Genomic DNA, 23,384 nt, shown 5'->3' with positions numbered 1-23,384 from the left:
GTGTGGTAGCGGGAGCCCCAGCCCCACTTCTGCCTCACCATGGGGGCCGTGATCTGCCCCCCCCACGCCACTTCCCTCCCCCTTCCCCTACACCAGACTTATCAGGTGCACACTGGTCTTCAAGCTGCTGGACTGGTATCAGAAATCGGATCAGTATCGGCTGATATGGCTCCTTAAAAATCAGCTATTGGTATCGGCCCCAAAAATCTCTATCGGTGCACCCCTACTTTTTTCAGGGATTGAAATCTTTGGTTCTGTTCTCCCCTCAAAGTAGCAATAGCAATATCTTCCTGTTTGGCTGAAGCAGTAACTAATCTATGTAATTCTGCTCCAGGCAGTCAGAAAGAGGCTAAATGTCTTTCAATCTTCCTATATGCAGCCATAGCAGACTAGCTGGAGCTTTTTGCAGTAACATCCTCATGTTCTGCCAGTTTAAATTAAAGGGGTTTGGTATCAGGTCATGTTTAGAAGTAAGTCCCAGACTGAATCTTACTCTCATGCTTAGTTCAGTAGAGGCTTGGTTTATTGACCTTGAGGATGTGCTTCACCTAGGCTTCTCTGAGGGAGCATCTTGTATCAGAGGTTTTAGAGGGCTGAAATAGATAATGTTATTTGTTAGGCATTATTTTTCTGTGTAGGTTGAATCGGTGTAAGTTTTTTTTTGTTTGTGTCTGTAGAAGGATGTGCAACCTCACAAGAGTTTCGTTAACATAGGTAGACTAATTTTAATATTTTTAAAATATTAAATTTAATATAAAATATTAAATTATATTAATGTAGATTATTACTATATATTATAATATATTAAATTATATTAATATATAATATTAAATATAACATATTTAATTTAGTATTTTTATGTAGCAAGGGAAGCTTAGGTTAGATATTAGGAGATATTAGGTAACTTTGTCACCAAGAGGGTGGTGAAGCACTGGAACAGACTACCTAGAGAGGTGGTGGAATCTCCATCCTTAGAGGATTTTAAGACCTGGGTAGACAGAGCTTTAGCTGGGATGATCTAGTTGGGGATGGTCCTGCTTTGAGCAGGGGGTTAGACCAGATTACTTCCTGAGGTCCCTTCCAACCCTCATTTTCTATGATTGTATGTCATCCTCTTGTATGTTCCCTGGCAGGAAAGGGTTACAATCTAAAGCAGGTGGGACCCAGCACAGAACAGGAATAGGGCTCTTTAAACAAAACAGAATCTCAGCACAAACACAGGGTACTGAGTGTGAACTTATGAGAAGAATAGATGGGGTTTATTTTTGGTTTTTCATATGCAGTGTGCTTAATTATCTCTTGGAGAAGGGGCCAGAGTTACTCCATGATAGGAATGTTCTGTTAATTGTTGTGTAGAGGGGGAAGAGTGGCACATTACTGTGGTATGATACTTATATCAGTGCCTGGCAGTTTTTTACAAGTCACTGGCCAGAACAACCCAACTTTGGTCTGATGTGGGTCAGGGGGACTGAGTGGCACATCAGCAGCAGAAGCTAGGTAGTTGGGATCTGTACCTGTGTCATTGCCATTTCTTTCCACCCCCTGTTCTCTGGCTGTGATGCAGGCAGAGCTGCTAGCTGGTAGGGAACTGAGATGGGGCTAGGTATCTGGAAGCTGTGCTCCTGCTGATTTTTTTTCCACTCCCCAATCTCTTGGCAGCAGCATGGGCACAGCTCCCCAGTGGTTAGGAGATCCATGCCGCAGCTGGAGTGAGGGGTTGGCAGGGAAAAGTGGCAGTGACAGTGGGTGCAGCTTTCAGCTTCCCGCCCCCTGCACAACTTCTCACTGCCCGGCCCTGGCAGTCATAGCCTTGTGGTTCTGTAGGCTGTATGTTGCCAACTCCTGACCTAACTGATGGTTTAAAACTCAAACATTTATGTTCCTTTTCAAAATATCTCTCTAATATATGGTACTAAAGAACCCTTTAGATGTCTTTATATGGTGGTAACTTTATAACACTTAAGGGTAGAGTCCCGCATAAAGATCTCCAAGATCCATGTAGCACTTCCAGGGAAACATATAGGCTGCTTTGATTGATAACTGTAAAATTTGGTATGTCAAAAGTTCTTCTGAACTTAAGGGCCCATTAAGCTAGCATAGTCAGTGGTACACAAGGAAGTGATATTGCAAGCATTGTATCTGGCTGCCTTTAACTCCTCACCCTGAATGATCACTCAGTTGCCAATTTTTAATTGGGTATCTGGGGTTGGCCTTTGTTATGAGTCCAGAGCAGGGTGTGGACTTTCACCTTTTGAGCCAGGGAGAGATGCCTTAGCCAGTCTACCACCTTGCCCTGTTTGACATGTGGATGAGTGCAAATTAAAATAGCCACATTATTCCAAAACTGGGATTAAGGTGGCCTCCTTGTTCGGCTTCAGAGTGTTTGGAGCATCAATCAGTCTCTCTCTTTTTCTTGGAGATGATTCCTTCAAATTAGATATTGACCATGAGAACTTCAGTCATCCGGTTTATTAGCTTTACCAGTACCAAAACAACTTTTATTAAATGAAATTGAATTATAGCTCAGATGGCTCAGTGGTGAGGATGTTAACCCACATATTCTAAGTCCCAGGCTAATTGCCTGCTTTGTCATATCCTTCATCTGTGCCCACAGTTAAATCCCTTCATCCTCCTGTGGCTCATTTACCTATCTGTAAAATGTTATTTTTGAACCTGACATGGAGTGTTGTATGGATAAATACGTGAAGGATTGCAAGGTGCATAGACATTGCTGTAATGACTAGACATCTGAGTACCTTTGAGATTGATGGATTAGCCTCAGAATGTAACTATTTTGCCAGGGCGCCACTGTACTTATAAAAAACAGCTAATAATTTTGGTGTCCTAAGTTCCTGACTGTCCTTCTGTTGAATCCTGGGAAACAGGGACCTGCTGGTTCTTCAAGAGCTACTAGAAAGATTTATGGCAAGCCTGTCTTGGAACTTCTTTTCATATCTGGATGTGGTACTTGAACACCTCTAACCTCTGGGAAAAGAAATGGCAGGGCAATCCAAGGTGGTGAAAGGCATTTAAGGAGCAGAATCAAAGATGAAGGAATCTCCCCAGGGTAATTCAGAGACAGAGTTGTAGCCTTTGTAACATCAAACTCTACAAGAATGCAGTTCGTTTTGTATTAGATTAAATCCCCTCCATGTCAGACTGTCTTCACTGTGGGACATTTTTTGTCTCTGTGGTAACTGCAGGCAGGCCACAGCCCCCAAGAAGAACAATCCAGATTTTTCTGCCTCCCAGTAGCTCTTTTAGGAGCAGGACTTGCGTGGATTCTTCAAAAGATTTTCAATAAAATGTCCCAGTTTTTTTTATTGGCTTTGACCTTTTTTTCCTCTTGAACAATACCAAGAATGATGCTTAGATAACAGAGATCTGTAGTATCAACTGTCTACCATACAACTGCAGTCCAGATATTGGAGGGATTTTCAGGGTTGTTCCTATTCTGATGTAACCAGGTTAACTGAGGATGGCTTTGTGGCTGCTTCCATTCTGGTACAGGTGAGTGTTGCTTCCTGGTCTTACCAGTAATTCTGATAATCAGTGCCCAGTTCATGGGAGCCTTGCCTCTGAGGCAGGCAGTGTGCTTAAAAGGTGCCTAGCAGTAAGTACTAATGATTTCACACCTCCTTAAGTCAAGTTCTAATTGCTATTTTGGTTCATTATCAGATTCCCAACAGTTGCCATTGATGGTGCATAGGACATGGTACCTTGCCTGAATATTGTCTAGGTTTTGGGTCCACAGACAACTATTGGAGATACTTTTATCTTTTATATACTTTTATAGGGAACTTCACCTTCACAATAATGAAATCATAGAATCAGAGGTTGGCAGGGACTTCAAGAATAATCTGTTCCAACTCCCTCTATGAATGATGTGCTACTTCTGTACTATTCAAGAAAATACCTATCTAGACTTTTCTTGAAAACATCCAAAGAAGGAGAGTCCACATCTTCCTTGGGCAGCTTGTTCCACTCTCCTACTGTTAAGATAGGAAGTTTATTTCTGAGATTAAATCTGCATTGTGTACTAAAATCCCCAGATTTTAAGCAATGTTGCTGTCTAGCCAATTAACTTCCATTCTGTATTTGTACATTTGGTTTTTCTTCCCTTGGTGTAGCACCTTACATTTGTCTTTGTTGAATTTAATTTTATTGTCTGGTGCCCAATTCTTCAATGCATCGAGATCCTTTGGAATTCTACTCCTGTCTTCCAGAGTGTTTGCCAGCTCTCTGTTCTGTGCCATCTGCAGATCTGATCAAGATGCTCTCCTTATATCCAAAGCATTAATAAATGATTAATGTTAAATGGAGTTGTACATAGTACGGAGCCCTGTAGAATCCTATTTGAAGCTTCCTGCAGTTCTGACATTGATCCATATTTTATGCTGACTCTGTGCTTGTAGTAGTTCAGCCAGGTAGAAATACTGCAAGGTAAATACATACCTAGCTCACTTTTTTCTGTTTACTTATGAGAATTGCCTGTGCCCATGACAGTTGTTAAAACTTAATAATAAAAGACTTTCTGAGGAAGGAGATTCCTTGTCCCCATCCCTGCAGATACGATAGACTAAGCAGGCCACAGGGAAGTCTAGCTCCCAGCTGGCATGTGGGTAAGGTCCATACTGAGAGAGTTAAACGGGCTACGTGGAATTTCTCTCAACTGAGATCAGGCCAGGTATGGTAGAGGGTGGCAGAGGATGGTATGTTTTGCAAAGTCTCACCTCCTCTAAGCTTGTGACGTCTCTTCTCACAACTTGCATTGTAAAAAAAAAAAATACATTTCACTGAAACTGTCTGAATCTCTGAGGGAAGTCAAGGTCTCCCCATAGCACCCGAGGAACAAATCCCTGCTACAAGCCAGCACACAGACAGAGTCCATGCTGAGATTGTTGAGAAGGCAACAAACCATCTCTTGCTTACCATAAGATGAGGATGAGCTGCTGTGAGATCCTTTTAAGGGAGTTGCAATGCCCGGCCCTTGTGGGAAGAGGTAAGTGCCAACTCCAGCACCCTTCAACAAGCAGCACACATGGCTGCTCCTCTGGGGACTCCCACTCCTGGTGCTGCCCACCGTCTACCCCTGCGTTCCAAGGAGCGCACTCTGCCATGAGCAGGCAGGGGATGGGAGCTGTTCATTTCCATTGGGCTCATCTCATTTCTCCTCCCATGCTCTCCTTGCTTGTGGGAGGGGCCGTGGGGGCAGGTGGCTCTGGGTGCCCATGTGCAAGTCCCCAGAGGACTGCTTGCCCTCTCATCTATAGCCTGGGGTCAGGGAGGGGGTAGATAGTGGAAAGAGTAGGTTTTCTTTTTTTGCTTTTTGTTTTTAACTGAAATGTAGAGTGTTTTTTAAGACCGGTTTCCTCACTCCTGAAGTGTGCAACCTGCAAGTGCAGTAAGGCAAGTTTAGGTTGGATATTAGGAAGAATTTTCTCACTAGGAGGGTAGTAAAACACTGGAACAGGTTACCCAGAGAGGTGGTGGAATCTCTATCCTTGCAGGTTTTTAAAACCCAACAGTTCAAAGCCTTGGCTGGGATGATCTAGTTGGGGATGGTCTTGCCTTGAGCAGGAGGTTGGACTAAATGACCTCCTGAGGTCCTTTCCCTAATTTTCTATGATTCTAAGCGTGCATAGTACCAAGCAGGATAAGTTAAAATAAGCTTGAGGAAACATCATCAGCTATCTGAATGATAATTGGACTGTTGGCATCCTGTATTCTAGCCACAGCTCTGCACTGACTTTCAGACAAATTACTTCAACTATTCTAGCTTCCATCCCTATGAAGTGAGGGCAATAACATACTCCTTGCTCACACATGCTGTGAGGCAAGATCTGTCATGTTTTCACAACTTTTAAACATTCAAAATGCTATGAATAATTCCAGTTCCTATCAAAACTTTTGCACAAAAAATTGCACCTGGCTCAGCATCTAAAAGTAATGTATTTATTCTAATCTTCCAAGACTGTATTCAAGGTTAGGGCCCACTGTGCTTGGTGATTACACTGTGAACATAGACAGATGGCAGCATGCTGTGGGGGTCCAAAAGGGAACACGAGGGCTTCCTCTTTACATTCTCTTCTCTGAGATTCATTAATTGTCTGCACTGGACTGCATTTGCTGTTCGTTAGCTTTTGGTGCATTGATTCGCAGCCAGAGTTCCATGAGATCTTTTACAGGAAGGGGGGCCTCAGGGTACAGAGAAGTAATCGCTGTAATAAAGAAATTAGCTTCTGAAATGGAGCGCTGCTAAATTCAGAAAAGTTATGGAGGGGGCGCCTTGAGTATAAAAAGTTGAGAAGCTCTGTTTTAAACTGTTTCAGCTGCCATACGAAGTGCTAGCTCCTTCAACCTCCCTGCCTTCCCCCACCCCCCTTCCCTTATTTTTCTTCTCTGGCTTTCTGGTTCACTCTTTGTACTGTGCAGTCAGTACCAACTTGGCACTGATCCACTGACTGGAAGGCAGACCTACCTCCTCTCCTGTCCAACTTTCAGAAGTTCCACAGGAGGTCATGAAGTGGCTATTTTCCTTGGGGAGATACGCTGGATACATGTCTGCTGACGGTTGTTTCAGTTTCTCTGGATGTGCTCACTCCCCCTGGTAGGGCCTCTTTCTCTTCTCTCAGGAGTTTGGCCCAGGGAGTGGTGAAGAATATTGTTAGCAATCAGCAGTTACAGACAGTACAGAATCTTCCCCTAGATATTGAGAGAGCATCTCCCCCTAGATATTGTAAAGAAAAGGAGAAATTTTAAAGTTGGAGCTTGGAGCAAGAAATTTCACTCTGCACTAAGCACTAAGCTGCTTCCCAGCATTAAGCACAAATGGAAGACTAATTCCACAAGAGTTACCTTTATAAAAAAATCCATCTTTAATATCTCTTCCCCATATCTTTGTCCTCAAGAAAAAGAAAATGTTAAGGTGAAAAATAGCTAGGTAATTCTTTCTAGTTTATGTGGTGCAATTAAGGTGAAATGGAAGTTACCTATCAAGCTTTACTTGTATGTCTTTGCTATTATGCCTAAGATCATTTTGCAGTCACCTTTTAAGTAAAAACCATAGTCATATTAATCAAGGAAAGTATTTCTGCTTAACCCACAGAAGGAGAATAAGATCACCACTTGGATTAAGTTTAGATACAGTAGTATGGGCAGATCCAGGATTTTGAAAACTGGGGTGTGGGAGCAGTGACTAGTGCTGTAGAAATGGCTGCATCCCTGTTTGTGGCTTCTTCTCTTGCCAACTGAGGCAGACAGACTACACCATGGGAGCAGCAGCCAGGGAGTTGGGTTGTTTTTTTAAAGTCCTTGAAGCATCTGTTCCTCTTAGTGCTCAGTGGTGCTTCCCCTCCACTCCCATTCCCCACTTCCATGTCTGTACTTATGCCTCTGGACACAAGAAGAGGGTTGTCTGCTGCCGTCTCAGCTGCTGCAGCCAGGACTGCAGGATGCTGCCTGCGCAGGGAATTGGGTTCTGCTGTGAACAGCAATTGTGGCAAGTCTTTTTGCCTCCCTGCGCTTGCATCCAGGCTAGCAGGGAACACCGGGGAGGACTGGACAGGGAGGGAGAATGTGCCTGCTGCTATTGCCACTGTCCCGGGCTGAGCCCCACTCTCTGTGCAGCTGCTTCCTGTAGCCCTGGCTTGAATGTGACAGGACCAGATCTGGGACTCCCCTTGCCCCTGCTTTAACTGGGGAATGCAGCAGTAGCCTGCAGGTCTCCCCTTCCTCTGCTCAGAGATGTAATTGGAAACAGGGAGTGGGAAATGGGAGCGGAGGGAAGGGAAGATGCCATTGAGCACAGAGGGAATGGGAGAGGATGCTGAGATAGAGAAGGATTTGTACTTGCTTTGGAGACTTAAAAAAAAAAAAAAATCGCCCTGACTGTTGCTCCCATGGGGTGATCTAGACCAGTGGTTCTCAACCTTTTTTGTACCAGGACCCACTTGTAAACAGCAATGGCCAGTCCTAACCCAGAGCCCCTCGCTCCCAACCTGCGGCCTTCAGGCCCTAGCTCCCCCAGTGTGTGGTGCAGGGAGTCCCCAAGCAGCCCCTTTCAGGCTGGAGCTCTGCCAGCCTGCAATGGTAAAGCCATGGTTTCCCACATTTTTCTTCTTTAAAGGAGAATCCATTTTTTAAAGTTTGTTGATCTGTTTTTAAAGTTTGTTCATGACCCTTTTGTATATTTTAGCAACCCACTTTTGGGTTGTGACCCACGGGTTGAGAGATGCTGATCTAGACTCCACAGTGGTCCAGGGCTGCAGGGAATAAGAGAGCTACCAAGCTATACTGTGGAAGGAGGGGGTGGTAAGTGCACCACCACACTGGCCCCCCCCCCCCTCCCCCCGGAGAGTAGTGACTGCAGATTCTTGTTGTGAAGGTTTTTCTACAAGCGGGAGACTTGTAAGCAGGTTTCCTAGGACTGATGCATTACCTGATTCTGATTGTCTTTCCATTCAAAACTTATAAAAATGTATCTCAGAGAAACTGGAAATACATTAGATTTTATCTGGGTTTCCAAACATTTTGTTGGTAAGCTTTCCGGGGAGTACAGAGACAAGGCAGTTGCTAAGGATTTGGGCAAAGGCAATCCACTGAGAGAATCTTCAAATTGTTGCATCTCAGCAGTTGCTTCTGAGGCTTCTGTCCCTACAGATTCCAGCATAGAGATGGCACGTTAGAAGGAGGCCATTGCTGATCTTTGTAGGAATTAGAAGACCCAGGTTGGGATTGTCTGGAAAATTGTCCAATTCTAAAGCTCCTAAGTCTGCACTCTTAGAGGCAGTTTAGGATGGGCTTTCATCTGAGGGTGTAGTTGCACATTACAGTTAACAGCAAGTCTGTCCCATGCCTGCCTTGCTTGCAAGCTGTCTAGTGGCTGTAGAGGCCGGGGTGAAGAGCAGTGCCCCCTCCCCCACATTGCCCCAATCAGCTCATGCAGCCCTCTGCTCCTTGGATCACCCCCATCTTGCTGCCCAGTGACACTTGGAAGTACTCCCCTCCCTGGATCGGTGCAGCAATCTGAGCAATGCAGGCTGCTTTAGGTGGTGGGAGCAGGGGTGGGGGTAAGCTGTCCAAGCATCAAGGGGCGACACTGTGATCCTCTGCCACCTTTCCCATTTCCACTTGACTGCCTGTCTCCCACACCTGACTCACCCACTGTTGTCTGGCTGTCCCCAGCTGTCAGTTCAGGTGGGTAGAGTTCTGGACGGTAGCTAGTCCACTCTGGGAGTGGTGCCTCCTTGGATAATGAAGGACTGTAAATTGCTAGTGTTAGCCTTGGGGAGCACACTGACATAACTGCAGCACAAGCTGCCTAACACCAGCTGAAGATAGCCCTTGCCTGAAGAGGATTCTCTGAGTTGCTCAGAGGGTACATAGCTTGTCTTTTCCTGCCTTTATGCGTGCACACTCCTGTCTTTAGAGCATTTAACATGTTTTAAAGGTAATGTGCAGCTAGGGTTGCCAACTCTATTTGAATCTATTCCGGGTGGTTTCTAGAATGCCAACATGTTTGTGACACAACGTGAACGTGTCTTCATACTTGATTATATCACTTATGGATCATGATGCGTAGACTTTACGTCAGGAAGGCAAATGCACATTAGTATTACATTTTAGAAACCCACTGGACTACTGTGTAAATTGGATTCAACATTATATATGCTGTGGTTTCTCTTCAGATTGCAAAAATCTTTTGCCTTACTAAAGATTTCCGTGGAAAGGAGCATTTATTTTAATGAATGCCCTGTCATTTATCTCCCAGGTGACTCTCAGCAGTCTCTTGCAGAATTGTATCTAATTCCAGGAGACTCCAGGGCAATTCTAGGGTTGGAAACCCTACGTGCACCTATACCATGAGAGTGAACTGCTACAGAAACTATCATCTCAAGAAAATCGAGGAAAAAATTTGGAAAAATTTACACCTCTATCACCATGGAGAAGTTTAATCTTTTCCTTTTGAAGTAAGTTAAAATAAAGCTGTATAATCAGCGGCACTATTTTTGACATCAGATTGTGAAGAGTGTAGTAGTACATCTCTCTTTATGGTAGAAAGATAAAACTCTCGGTGGAGAAAGATTTTTCAAAAAGGTACAAAACCTTCTGTGATACAAAGAGAGGCAACGCGTGCATTTTAAATCTCAGGCTTTGCGTATTTTTAAGGAGATCAAAATTCCAAGTGAAAATGCTGAAATGCATTATTACATCAGTTTTCTTCCCAAGACTTCAGTCTGACAGTAAACCTTCTGGAGACTTACTGAAGATATCATCAGGGAGAATTATCCAGAGATACTTCAGCTGCAGTTATGCAGCATTTTCAATATACAGTACTCCCTTTTTGGACTTCTGACTTGTACATGAATATTCATAAATGCTCTCCTTATCCTCTCCCCTTTCAAGTAAAATAAATATGCATTTAATGTTGTCTGGACAGCCCTTTCATAATGTTGCAAGGGGCCCAGCAGCCACCACTGAAAACTGAAAAAGACAACAGCTGTCAAAATTTGTGCATCTAGGTTAGCATCACAGACTATCTTTGCATCTGGAGACAATCATATGCCAAATATTAGTATACTTCTTGCAAGAGAAATGTTGATATGGCTTCTGGAGAAATTGATTTCATTAATACAACCAGCATAATTCTTACTTTGCTTCTAGCCATGAGTTGCAGCAAAGCAGTATTTTGGTCCAAATTTTTTTTTGTTCAAATCCAGTATTAGACTCCCTCATTCTTCATATTATTTACCAGCTGCATCTTGGGTTTAGAGAAGATGGTCTTCAGTATCATCTTCAGTACACATACTAGCTCCGATATGTGATTCAAGGAGTTGACTTAAGGAAGAAACATGAAGAACAACCTGTATCATACTATGGACTGCCAAGGTCACTCCTCCATTTCCAGTACATGTCTGGAAACGTATTATTGCTAAGAAAGCAAGAAACCTTCCTCATTGCTTAGAGAAGTCAACTTATACTTGTCCTCTTTTGTTCCTCAAGGTTTAATACAAAGAATGAAAGTAACAGCTGGCTCAGCAAGAGATGCTTGAAATCAAGGGAATTAGTTTTTTATCAGCTAACTTTCTGATACCTCAAGCCAGGATGGGAGCCTCTTGTGTACTTTTTGCATCCCAATATGTTGGAAAAAAATGTATATGAAGAAATGATGCTCCAAAGTAAAAGAAATGATGTTTTAGTCTCAGAATAGGACTGAAATACCTTTTTCTTTTCAGCTATTGATAGTAAAGATGGTAAAGAAGTTTTCAAGGAATAGGCCAAAGGGTAGTCTCCTCATAATTTCTCCTATAGTGAAATAGGCAGGACAAATCCACAAGCTCAGCATCGTTGCAGAAATAGTCGGGCTCAGGATTATTTAAGTGCAAAAATATGAATGGGTGATGCAGAATATTCAACATTCATTATGTAAATATCTCCACATGATATCTTTTGGGTTTGTAGCAATATTAATACCAGATTGCAAATGGTACGGTGAATACCTCCTAAAGCCCATAAAAAACGCTTATTTTATGACATCAAATATAACTGGTCGTTACTGACCAATCAGTTTCTATGCCTGCCTAGGCTCTGTTGATGTAGTCCAGGTTTCTTCATTATAAGGTACAGGTATGGACCTAGGATCATCAGCTGGAAGCAGAGCTCAACTAGATTGCATTCTTACATATGGAAGATGGATGCATTTGATAAAAAATTGTAAAGTGTATAGTATGTTGAATTTGGCTAAGATTGCTGAATCATAAGTATTTATCTGTGACTTTTTCAAAATCTCCTCTTGAAGAAAGACCCTTCCTTGCATTCCTGTATCAAATAGACAGCTATCAGAGAAACTTTACCAAAGTTCTGGAATTAAAAAAAAATGTTGCCACCCTGAGGAGGATGCTCTTGTTGTTAAGGTGGTTGATTATAGGTGGTAGCCTGTAAAGTCATTGCCAGTAGGTCTGCTCTATCATGAATGAGCAAAGATATGGAAGATCTGAGGGCCAACAGAGATCAACCCAATTAAATAAAACTACCAAGGAATTGCAGAACAGTGGAAATGCCCAGAGACTTTCATATCTGAATGACTGCCTACTTAAAGTTAATGAAGATATGATTTAGCAAAGCTAAGAAGAAGTGGAACAGCTTCAGAAACCAGGAAATCTGAAGGGTAGCTACTAGAAACTTAGAGACTTGGCTGGAATTAACTTAATCAAAACAAGAGTGAAGAAAAAAAAATGGTAGCCCAATATCTAGCCAGAGCAAACTTCAGGAATGGAGGCAGTGCTTTCAGGTCTTACTATACAAATGAATAGGTCACTATGAATAAATAAGACTCCTCCCCAGTTTTGACTAACTTTCTCATTCATTGTGACCTTTTCACTGTAGATGAGTTTATGCAAGCTGTTGGATATTTAAAAAGTAGAAAAGCCTGACTACTCAAACATTGTGGCATGGTAGATTAAAGCTAACAAACATTCTCTAAGATTTGTTCTGTGAATCCATGATTAAGGAAATAGGTCCTGAACAAAGGTAGGCTAGCCTGATAGTCCTGATTTCTAAGAAACAAGATTAGGCTAATGTAAGTAAATGAAATAAGATGCCCAGGATAAAAGTCTTAACCTTGGTGTAAATCAGAACAGTCGCTGGTGAAGGAAAGGTCTTGCATCATGTTTTTTTTAAAAACAAGTATCTTAGGTTCTGAAATAGCCAACACTGATCATAACACTCAAAATATATTTTGGCTGTCTCTAGCCATAATTTCATGCAAATACTCCCCCCCCCCCCCAAAAAAAAAAAAAAAAAAATACTTCTTTTTCAACTAAATTAGGCTGTTCAGCATCTCCAGCTCTGCCATGGTCCTGTATGGGTCCCAAACCTGGTTGCTAGTAAAGAAGAAGATGGCTTCCATTAATACTTTTGGCTATACATGCCTATACACCATGCTTGGGTATACAAGGGTGGGCGACATTAGTACTGACTGGCATTTCCATAGTCCATAGCAATGTTCATGGTTCTAATAGTTCAGTGCCCACTGTTAGTTATTTAGGCCATCAACTTCAGCATTAAGATATGCCATATTTTTTGCATTTGCGCTGTATGCCTGAGAAGTAAGGAAGAAGACACCTTAGGATACAGTTCTGTTAAATTCTGGGTATCCTTTTAAGCGTGGGTAATCTTCCTACATTACCAGGAATTTTCTGCCTTATGGAAAACCAGGACTAACAGCAATGGATTGTTGTTCAGAATACAAGACTGTCTGTCAAGCCCATAACATGTGACATGATGATCATTGGTCATTTGATTAGACTGTCCTGATTTGATGTCAAGCTCTGCTACAAATGTTTTTTTTATCTGAAAAGTCCTTTAAAACTTGTGCAGAATGGGCATTTTTCAGCTTTGGAAGTTGCTGTTTTGCAGAGTTCATCCTGAGGGAGCAGACTTAAACCCAGGTTCAGAGTAAAGACCTGCCTGCAGTTGCCGTGGAGGTAAGGGAATGCTCCCGAGCTGTGAAGACTTATTTTACAGGGAAGGAACTGGGAATAAAAACTTAGACATAACACAATTTTAATGAAAATTAAATGTAATCTACTTGAGGTCTCTTAGCTACCTTCTAGTTCTATAGAAGAAGTGCTGTCTTAATAGTTTATTAAATATTTTGATGATTAGCTCTATTATTTTGGTAGACAACTATCTAACCATGGGGATATGTTGTATTTTCATTTCTCTGAGTCGTCATCTCTCTTTTGATACCTCTGTTGCTGGCCTTCTCTTATCTGCCTAGAACAACCCCAAGTAGCTTATGCAGAACTCTTGTAAAGCTGTAGCATGCCTCCATATCCCTTTTGATTTCCTCCTCCCTACGGTGGTGGCCCAGCTGACAGGTCCTCTCTCTGCTGAAGGGTCATGTTTGGCAGGCCTATTATGACTGACAATGGCCTAATTGAATTTAATAGTATTCCCATGAGTTCAAAACCTGTGCATTCAGCATTGCTCCCATGGGGTGGGGGCTGCTGCCTGGCTGTGACCTGCTGTGCACCTGCCAGACCCGGATGGGGACTGCACAGCCCATAGAGGCATCTGCCCCTCTGGGCCAGCTGCCAGTGGACTGTGGTTGCAGGGTTGGCCTCTGTGCAGCACTACTGCCATGTGTGCCCCCTGCCTGGCCATCTGGGCAGCTATTGCCCGGAAGATATTCCAGGTGTGGTGGTCTGCTTTGAACTGTCAAAGCATGTCCACCTGGCCCCAGTTGTTCAGGAGGTCAGCCACAGCCAGCTGGGTCCAAGGTGCCAGCTCTGAGCAGGTACGGTCCTGCCACTGGCCCCCCTAGAAGGAATTCTGGTGTTCCCTATTGGAAAACTGAAAAACCCCTGAATAAAAAAAAAATCCCAAAGTCACTCTGTAAAATACCCCCAAATCCATGTTCCTCCACAAGTAAAACAAAAGACCACTATAGAGAGAGAGTGAAACACAGACAGCGATCAGTTGGACAATGTTTTATTGATATATCTAGTATTAAAGCAAGTCTCTTATAATAATAAAGTGAACTCTAAATACATGTTTCATGAATACACGAATATATATTTTGATGCCCTTCCACAGGGGGCCGGCCCCCACACAAGGGGTTTGGCCCCCACACAAGGGGTATGGCTTCACAACAGGGGGTTCGGCCCCCCCAACAGGGGCCAAATGGCCCCTGCAGGGGCTACCACCCCTCCCTGCAAGGCACACATGCCTCACCCCAGCCCCCGATTGCTGCCCCACCTGGCCCCATCCCCCAAACTTGCAGCGCGTGGAACATTTTTTCATTCCCACACGTGCCTGTTGCCCCTCCTCAAAGGGGTTTGAGACGGGACAAGAGCCACATGCACGCTTGTCTGGACGTGCCCATGGATGTCATTGCTTGAGATCCTTTGTCCTGCCTGTTACACAAGCCCAGAGTTCAGAGAATCATAGAAAATTAGGATTGGAAGGGACCGTAGGAGGTCATCTAGTCCAACCCCTGCTCAAGGCAGCGCCATCCCCAACTAGATCATCTCTGCCAAGGCTTTGTCTAGCCCAGTGGTTATCAAACTGTGACAGATTATGGACCATCTATTTAAAATGATACAACCTTAAGTACCACCAGCAAGCTTCTGTCATATAAAAATAATTATAATAAATCTGTTAACATATACCACTGACAGGCTGTCCGCGTACCACTTGTAGTATGCATACCACAGATTGGGAACTGCTTGTTTAGCCAGGTCTTAAAAACCTCCAAGGATGGAGATTCCATCACTTCTCTAGGTAACCTTTTCCAGTGCTTTACCGCCCTCCTAGTGAGAGAGTTTCTCTAATATCCTACATAAACCTCGCTTGCTGCAACTTGAGACCATTGCTTCTTGTTCTGTCATCTACCACCCCTGAGAACAGTCTAGATGCATCATCTTTGGAACCCCCTTCAGGTAGTTGGAAGTTGCTATTAAATCCTCTGTCTTCTCTTTTCTAGACTAAAAAGATCAGTTCCCTCAGCTTCTCGTCATAAATTATGTGCCTCTGCCCCTAAACATTTTCATTGCCCTCCACTGGACTCTCCAATTTGTCCACATCCTTTCTGTAGTGGTGGGCCCAAAATTGGACACTACTCTAGATGTGGCCTCACCAGTGCTGAGTAGAGGGGGATAATGACTTCCCTTCACCTGCTGGCAATGCTCCTACGAATGCAGCCCAGTATGCTGTTAGCCTTCTTGGCAACAAGGGCACACTGTTGGCGCATATTCAGTTTCTTGTCCACTGTAACCCCCAGGTCCTTGTCTGCAGAGCTGCTGCCCAGCCAGTCAGCCACCAGCCTGTACTGGTGCATGAGATTTTGCACTTGTCCTTGTTGAAACCCATGAGATTTTTTTTTTTTTTGTTGTTTCAATCCTCCAATTCATCTAGGTTTCTCTGAATCCTAATCCTACTCTCCAGCATATCTACTACTACTCCCAGTTTGGTGTCATCTGTAAACTTGATGAGCGTACACTCTATACCAAAGTTCTCTCCTTACTTCACTTTTGCAGTTTAAAGGTATAAATAGTTGGCCTCCTCCCAGTCCTTTCTAATCTCCTGTGATCCTGCTGTTCCTCTGTTACTTTAACCCTATCTCCCAGTCTGCTTTTTCAAGTCTTTTCTGTAATGTGCAAGTCCAAGTTTAGCCCTTGTAGGAGAAACCGATTGTTTCGTGTCAGTTTCTCTGCTGTTCACACAAAGCAGTGACATCCAACTAGACCAGTCAGTTTTCATGCTGTTGCAGCTTGCAAAAGCTCTGAGCAGCAGCACTAGGTGCTGTCTGAATGCAGACCTTGGAAGATAGTGTTGTGCTGGAATATATTCTGCTCAAGTTTAGAAGTTTCTTTTTGCAGTAACAATGGCTGGAAACAACTATGTTGAATGAAGCTGTAGATTTGCTCAAGTTGATAGTGCTGGCTTGAGAGAGCTTCTTCCAGTCAGAAAAATGGATTTATCAGGTGCTGTTCATATTCATTACAGAATCTTCCCGCCCCTCCTCCCTTTGGTTATTTGTTGGTGGTGCTGATTACTGTTACTTGAGCACTTCATTACCAGTAAATATAACACCAGTATCAATGGAAGGCAAAACCTACATCTTCTTTCTGCTACTAATGGGATAATTGCCAATTCAAGTTTTGCCCTCTGGTCAACTCGTTATAAGATGGAGATTCTCTTTTCTCAAAGTGGCTATCCCTTCTCTAAAACATTCTTTGGTGAATGGTAAATTAAGATTTCTTATTTCCCCTGCCTAGATGGTCTAGCACGGGGGTTGGCAATCTATGGCTGAGGGACCAGATTCGGCCCATGGAGCCATTTGTTTCAGCCCATGGGGCTGGGGTTTTGTGTGCATTTGGCTGTGGATGTTCTTCTTGCACTGCTCTGGGGAGAAGCAGCAGCTGCAGGTGGGTCCTAGCACCTGCTTTTCCACCTCTCACCTGAAATATGTTGTTCTGGTTGCCGAATACCATTGTGGAATGGGAAGTGTTTCAGGGAAGCTTTGAATTTCAGCTTTTTTCTATATAACTAGTATTTAATTTCTAGAACCTCGTTCCTCTGTTTCTCTCTGTTCTGAATACTGATATAGACTGTAAATGGAGGCTTTTTTTTAACTTTCTCCATATCATGTAAATGCTCTAGGAGATTCTTCTCTCACACCCCTTCACTGATTGTTCTTGTGATAAGTATGACTGTTCCCCTGTTCCTGATGCCAGGAACCTCTTTTCATGAAAGTTTGCCTGTATAACATTTGATAATACATGTTTGCAAACATCCTTGAAATATGTAGAAATTTAACTTGCTTTTAACAAGGTTTCTGCATGATTATTAAAATAAGATCAAGTAGGGGAATCTTAGCATGAAATATGGCTTATTAAGGCTTATTAAAATGTATTAAGGCATTGTGGTTATACAGAATTAGTAATGGGATATTGAGCCTTTCAACTTGGTGGGTTAAATTATTCCCACATAGGTAATAATCACAAATTATTATTAGCTGTTGGCTGCATGTTAGTCTATATGAAATGGTGGATCATTGTGCTCAGGGAATAATTACCAAATGTTCCCCAGGGGTCTGTTCTGGATCTGGTTTTGTTTAACATCTTCATTAATAATTTGGATGATGGGCCAGCACATGCTTACTGAATTTGCAGAAGACGCCATTCTGGGTGTAGTTGCACACATGCTGGAGGGTGGGGCAAGGATCCAAAATGCCCTGGATAGATTGGAAGAATGGTCTGCTATCAATCAGATGAATTTCAGCAAGGACAAGTGCAAAGTCCTGCGCTTTGGACATAATTGCATGCACAAATGCAGACTGGAGAATGATTGTCTAGGCTGCACTATTACAGAGAGAGACCTGGGGATTTACAGTAGACCAGTGGAGGCCTATCTTTTTGGCAGCTGTGCCACAAATTAGCATTGTACCTTCAGTGAGTGCCACTCCAATCCCTTTCCCTTACCTATTACGCTGCTCAGTGCTCTGCTCCCTTCCCTGTGCTTCCTGAGCAAGTTGCTCTGCTTTCTGCTTCCTACCCTGTGCTGCCTGCCTAATCTAATGCTCTACTTTCTGCTCCCTACTTTATCTACCACTGTGCTGCCTGTTCTCTTCCCAGTCTGCTGTGTGCCACACACAGGCTGCCCATGTCACTTGTAGCACCCATGCTGCAGGTCGACCACCTCTGTAGTAGAGCATAAGATGAATATGAGTCGGTGTGCTGTTGCTGCAAAAACAACTAACCCCATACTGGTTTTGTTTAACAGGAATGTTGCTTGCAACTCTAAGGAAATCTGTCTTCTGCAATATTCAGTACTTGTGAGGCCTCACCTGGAGTGTCCAGATTTGTGCCCTACACTTAGAGAAGGATGTAGACAGTTTGGAAAGAGTTCAGTGCAGAGCCACAGAAATGGAGGGGCCAGGGAGACGAGACTTAAAAGGAAAGGGTGAAAGAGCTCAGGTTATTTAGTGTAGAGAAGAGAAGACTGAGGGCAGGATTTGATAATAGACTTCAAATACCTGAAGGATGATTACAGAGTGGATGGAGATGGAATTTTCTTTATGGGAGACAGAATTAGGGGCAATGGCTTCAAGTTGCAGGAGAGGAAATATTAGATTAGAAATTAGGAGGAACTTTCTGAACAGGAGGGTGGTCAAGCATTGGAACAGGCTACCAAGAAAAATTGTGAAATCTCCATCCTTGGAAACTTTGAAGGAAAGGTTAGACAGACAGTTGGCTTAGTCATGGATGAGCCTGCCTTGAACAGGGGGTTAGACTAGATTACTTTCAGCCCTACTTTTCTATGATCAATTGTATTTGGTCGTGCTTTTAGCAGAGAAGTGATCTTTTTGTTTAATATCTAAGTCCATTTTCTGCAAGGGACTGTCTCTGTCTTTTTAGAAAATCATTTACCACTTTCCCATGCTGTCCCACTGTGGTGGTCTCTGAGGAGAAATAAAAAAATGGAACAGACTATGGAGAATAAACAGGTATTTTTTTCCTTCATGGTAATTGGTCCCTTTAGCAAAGAGTTGAGCTATAGCTGTGAAGATAGTATATGGTTCATCTACTCTGTTTTCGGAACTCCACGATCTGTGTCCTAATAGCATCAGAGCATCTCTCACACACTAAATAATTTTGCAAAGGACACATTGGTATAGGAGGCAAATGTGAATTTTCAAAAGTACTGATGTGGCATAAAATCAGAAGTTCCAACAAAAGTTAGTGGGATTTATACTAGAAGTTATTTGGATGCTTTTGAGGAGGTCAGTATACTTGGTGTGACCTCTCCAAGGTCACACAGGAAATCTGTTCCAGGACAGAGACCTGAGCACAGGTATCCTGAATCCCACTGCAGTCCCTTTCAATGCAAAATCTTCCTTCCGTTTTGTGGCCGGAGGATTTCCATTGCCAAGATTGTTAGCTGAACACATTCCCAACAAAATGAAATTATTAGAGACAAATTTGGGGAAGAAACATTAAATTAAATGTATACTTTAAATAAGTGTATTTGTGTGTCCCTTTGAATTATTGAAAGGAAAATAAACTGCAGTTGTTTTTCTCTGTATATGTGTAGCATGAAGTTTATCTTGTGTGTTTCTGTTAGCTTGGACACAAACAATTAGTCTCTCTTTGTTTTTACTTACTTTTATTTTAGAGATTATTTAGTATCACAAATGTCAGAGGGAAACTATGTTAAGTTGGTTAGTTAACTCTTCCATTCCATTCTTCAAATGGAAGAATGTTTAAAATGCATACAATTCTTTCTTTTCCTATTAAAAACCTATTTTACAACCAAAACTCTGAGTATGTCTAAACAGAGGTCTAGCATTGCTGTCTGAGAGACTTGACATCTTATTGCAGAGGTGCTTTTGTGACCGTCCCTGCTTGCAGACAAAAGAAGTTTATTGGCACAGTCATATATTTCATTAGTTAGTTTAGGGTCAAACTTGCATTTGCTAGATTTTCTGTGGGCCTGTTTGGGGTGGAGCCTCTTATTTTAGGCATTTTTCAATCAGAATTTAGACATGCTTTGTATTATTCTGGACATGTTTTTGTTATGAAGGGACGTGTGAACTTTGGTCCTCATGTTTAAAGTCAGTTATGACAGGAACATAAATACTTTGACTTGTAGAGGATGGACTTCCTTACCAGCCACTTTCAAACTGAGAAGCAAACACTGAGTAAGTTGGACTTTGGTTGCAGCAATAATAGAAAAAATATTTCCTGGATCAGCATCCAGTTCCTCATCCTATTTGCATAAAACTTCTGTGATCAATTGAAACTGCAAGTGCTCAAGCTGGGATTATGTTACCCTCATTTCCAAAATTAATGTTCTGTTTCTGTGTGCTTCTTGCATAAATGTCTGGTCTCCTCCCCGCCCCAGCTCCCTCCCTTGCTTCCAGAAACACTTAGAGGCTGACTGCCAGACTTGAGTCTTTTCCAGTCTAGAGAAACCACACACACAGGACAAAAGATCATCTGCCACCTTAAAACCAAGTTGGGCCATGTGCTTAGAGACCCAGCACATCCCGTTTGCTTCTACATGAAGCTATTTAGAGCTGAGCCTGCCTGACCAGAGGGCATTCAACACCTGTTAGGAACAGGAGCTGTCCTTGGTTATCCACAAACAGGAGCTGTTTTTGGCAGAGTTGACCGTTGCCGTTGCTGGCCTCACCATGGGGAAAGTGCAGGCCATGACGGATTACCCAGTGAATTCTACAAGACCTTCTGGCCCCTCCTCAGCCTAGACTTCCTGTGTATGTTTCAGGAGAGCCTCAAAGATGAGACCCTACTGATCTGCTGCCTCGAAGTCTTCGTGCTGCTGCCAAAGAAAGAGGATCTTGGTCACATTAAGAATTAGGGACCAGTATTACTCCTGTAAATCTGTCAAACAATCCTGACCAAAGCCCTGGCCAACCAACCCAAGATGGTCACGGTCTCAGCTGTAGGCCCCAAACAGAACTACTGCATACCTGGAAGAACTATCCAGGAAAAGCTGTTCCTCCTGCATGACCTGCTGGCAGTTGTGGAACTCTTTGGCCTGAATATTGGCTTTGTCTGATCAAGAAAAACACTTGATCAGGTCAACCATGTATTCTTATTCCAAACTCTGGAAGCCTTTGTCTTTGGACCTCTCTTCAGCTCAACCATCCAGCTCCTGTACTGGGACATTTCTTACCTCCTGAAGGTGAATGGGAGCACAGTGTGTCCTGTTGCCAGCATTCAGGGGCATCTGGCAGGGCTGCTCCCTATCTGGAATGCCCTATACCAGGGGTGCTCAACCTCCACCCTGTCACCATATGCAGCCTACAGAGCCCCCCACAGGTCAGAAAATTTGGCAGCAGGGGAGTGGCGGCCCTTAATACAGCCGCTCTACTTCCTGTCAAATTCCCAAACCCCAAGTCCCACACCGGGAGCTGGACTGGACCGCAACACTTTGCCCCTCAGGGCTTGGCTATACCTCCTTCACTTCTGTTGGGGTGGGCAGTGCCCCCTTCCCCTGTGGGGCTGGGTTGGGGTCTGGCCATGTCCCCTTCACTCTTCATAGGGGGCAGGGTCTCCTTTCCCCTGTGAGTCTGCATTGGGGCCAGCCTGCCCTTGTCCCCCTCTGCACAGCCTGATGGTGCCCATTGTGCCTACCTACAGCTGGACCAAGCACTGCCAGTCTGACCTACCAGGCAATAACATTGAGCACCACTGCTCCATATGCTGTCTTGGTGCCTTATGGGCCTGACCCTCCCATTAGCTGCAGCCCCAGCTGCTGGCTCCACAGCTAGTGACAGTGTATGTCAATGGCATATCTGTTTTTGTGAGTAGTGATGGTGACATCCAGTCCCTGACCAAGTGTTAGTGGGCCTATGAGCATAGCTTCTTAGCCAGTATCAACTGGGCTAAAAACTACAAGTTTCTGCTGGCCATTCAGGCCCCAGACCTGTCTGGAGGACTGTCCTTGTGCTGCAATGGCTTCAAATCCTGGAGCATTTTCTTAGGCCCACTAGTCTATCTAGAAAAGAACTGGGGAAAACCTCAGTGAGGAGGATGAGGCATGACTCCAGCAGTGGTGCTGGCACCTGCCTTATTCACCCGTACCGCATATGGGTTCTGGTCATCAACAACCTAACAGCTGCTCCTCTGTGGCACAGGTGTGTCATCCTGGACCTGCCAATGGCCCTGCTAAAAATGCTGCAGAAGTTCCATGTGGACATCTGGAATGGGCACCACTAGCTCCAGTGGACTGTCCTGTACCTGCCCATCAATGAAGAGGGTTAGGGCCTGATTGAGCTGATAAGCAGGGTGGCCTCCCTATTCCTGAATGCCCTTCAGTGCCTGCTCTTTGCTGGTGAACCTTTTCCCTGGTGATAGCTGGTCTCTGCTTTCCTGCATCATGTGGAGAGGACCTCAACCTTAATTGGGAATTTTTTCCTCTTCGATCCTGATCAGCTGAGCTGGGTTGCTGTCTCTCGCTTCCACCGCAGCCTCACCTGGCCAAGACAGGCACCTGTGATTTCCATAGTTGTTGCAGAAGCCCATTGGTTCCTAACCTGGCCTTGCAGCAGGGGTCACTGAGCCATACTTTTGGAAACCTCATTGCTTCCCTAGTCCAGTTGCACTCCATCAAGCTGACCATTCTCATCAGGTCGGCCCAGCCTACCTGGCTTTTGGTAAGAGCCCTCGCTGACTTGCTGGGCCTGCATTCTGTCCGTTTCTCCTCATGCCTCTTGGCTGAAGTGAAAGCTGCTCTCCCTGTGGATGCACTTGCTGTCCAGGAGGGCCTCCTCTCCAAATGAGCCCTTGTTGGCAGCTCGCTACAGACCTCCCCCCACACTTCTCGCCTCTCATCACTACCTAATTCTAGGCATAGACAGCGATGAGAGTAGCAATCCCGGGATTCTGCTGTCCCTCCCTGTTCCCATAGAGCAAAGTAATGAGATCTGCTTTGGGATCCTGTCTGGGAAGGCACTGTACATGTGGGCGACCAAAGTACACCATGTTCTTGTCTTCACTGCTTGCCTTGACAACCTGGAGGCAGTGCCTAGTGGCAGCAATACCAGCGCAAGCCCTCCCAGCCTGGTGCACCCTGTACAAGCTACCCACTGCCAAGAGAACTGGTGACCTCCAATAGTAGCTGCTGCATGGGGCCCTGGCTTGGACACCTTTATCTTCCATCAAGACTTGGCAGTGTCATCAACCTGCCCCTTCTGTAAAAAGGAGGTAGATGGAGAATCTCTTCCATGCCTTCCTAGATTTTCCCTGACTGTGACCATTCCATACAGTCTTCAGTGCCCTCTTTGGCGCAGTGGACTTGAACTTCTCTGAAACAACATATATTTTCGCTATCCTGTACCGAGCAGCCGA

The 23,384-nt window shown here is 44.0% G+C and overlaps 1 protein-coding gene and 1 pseudogene across 4 annotated transcripts in view; both read left to right on the top strand.

The window, feature by feature from the left end:
* The first annotated feature begins 9,669 nt into the window (after positions 1-9,669).
* Positions 9,670-9,791, top strand: LOC112552015 (annotated as a pseudogene).
* Positions 9,792-9,821: 30 nt separating this feature from the next.
* The window catches only part of SCMH1 (Scm polycomb group protein homolog 1), a 123,997-nt gene continuing 110,434 nt past the window's right edge, over positions 9,822-23,384 (top strand). For 2 of the 4 annotated variants that reach the window (XM_025212901.1, XM_025212986.1), the window contains exons 1-2: positions 9,822-9,971; positions 13,420-13,487. The gene's annotated coding sequence lies outside the window, so the exon portion shown is untranslated. The remainder of the gene's footprint in view (positions 9,972-13,419; positions 13,488-23,384) is intronic. The other 2 variants (XM_025212951.1, XM_025213035.1) reach the window with 2 other exon arrangements.

Source organism: Alligator sinensis, unplaced genomic scaffold, assembly GCF_000455745.1.
Source record: "Alligator sinensis unplaced genomic scaffold, ASM45574v1 scaffold264_1, whole genome shotgun sequence".
NCBI lineage: Eukaryota > Metazoa > Chordata > Crocodylia > Alligatoridae > Alligator > Alligator sinensis.
The sequence above is the reverse complement of the archived record's forward strand: the minus strand, read 5'-3'. Positions and strand labels throughout refer to the sequence as shown.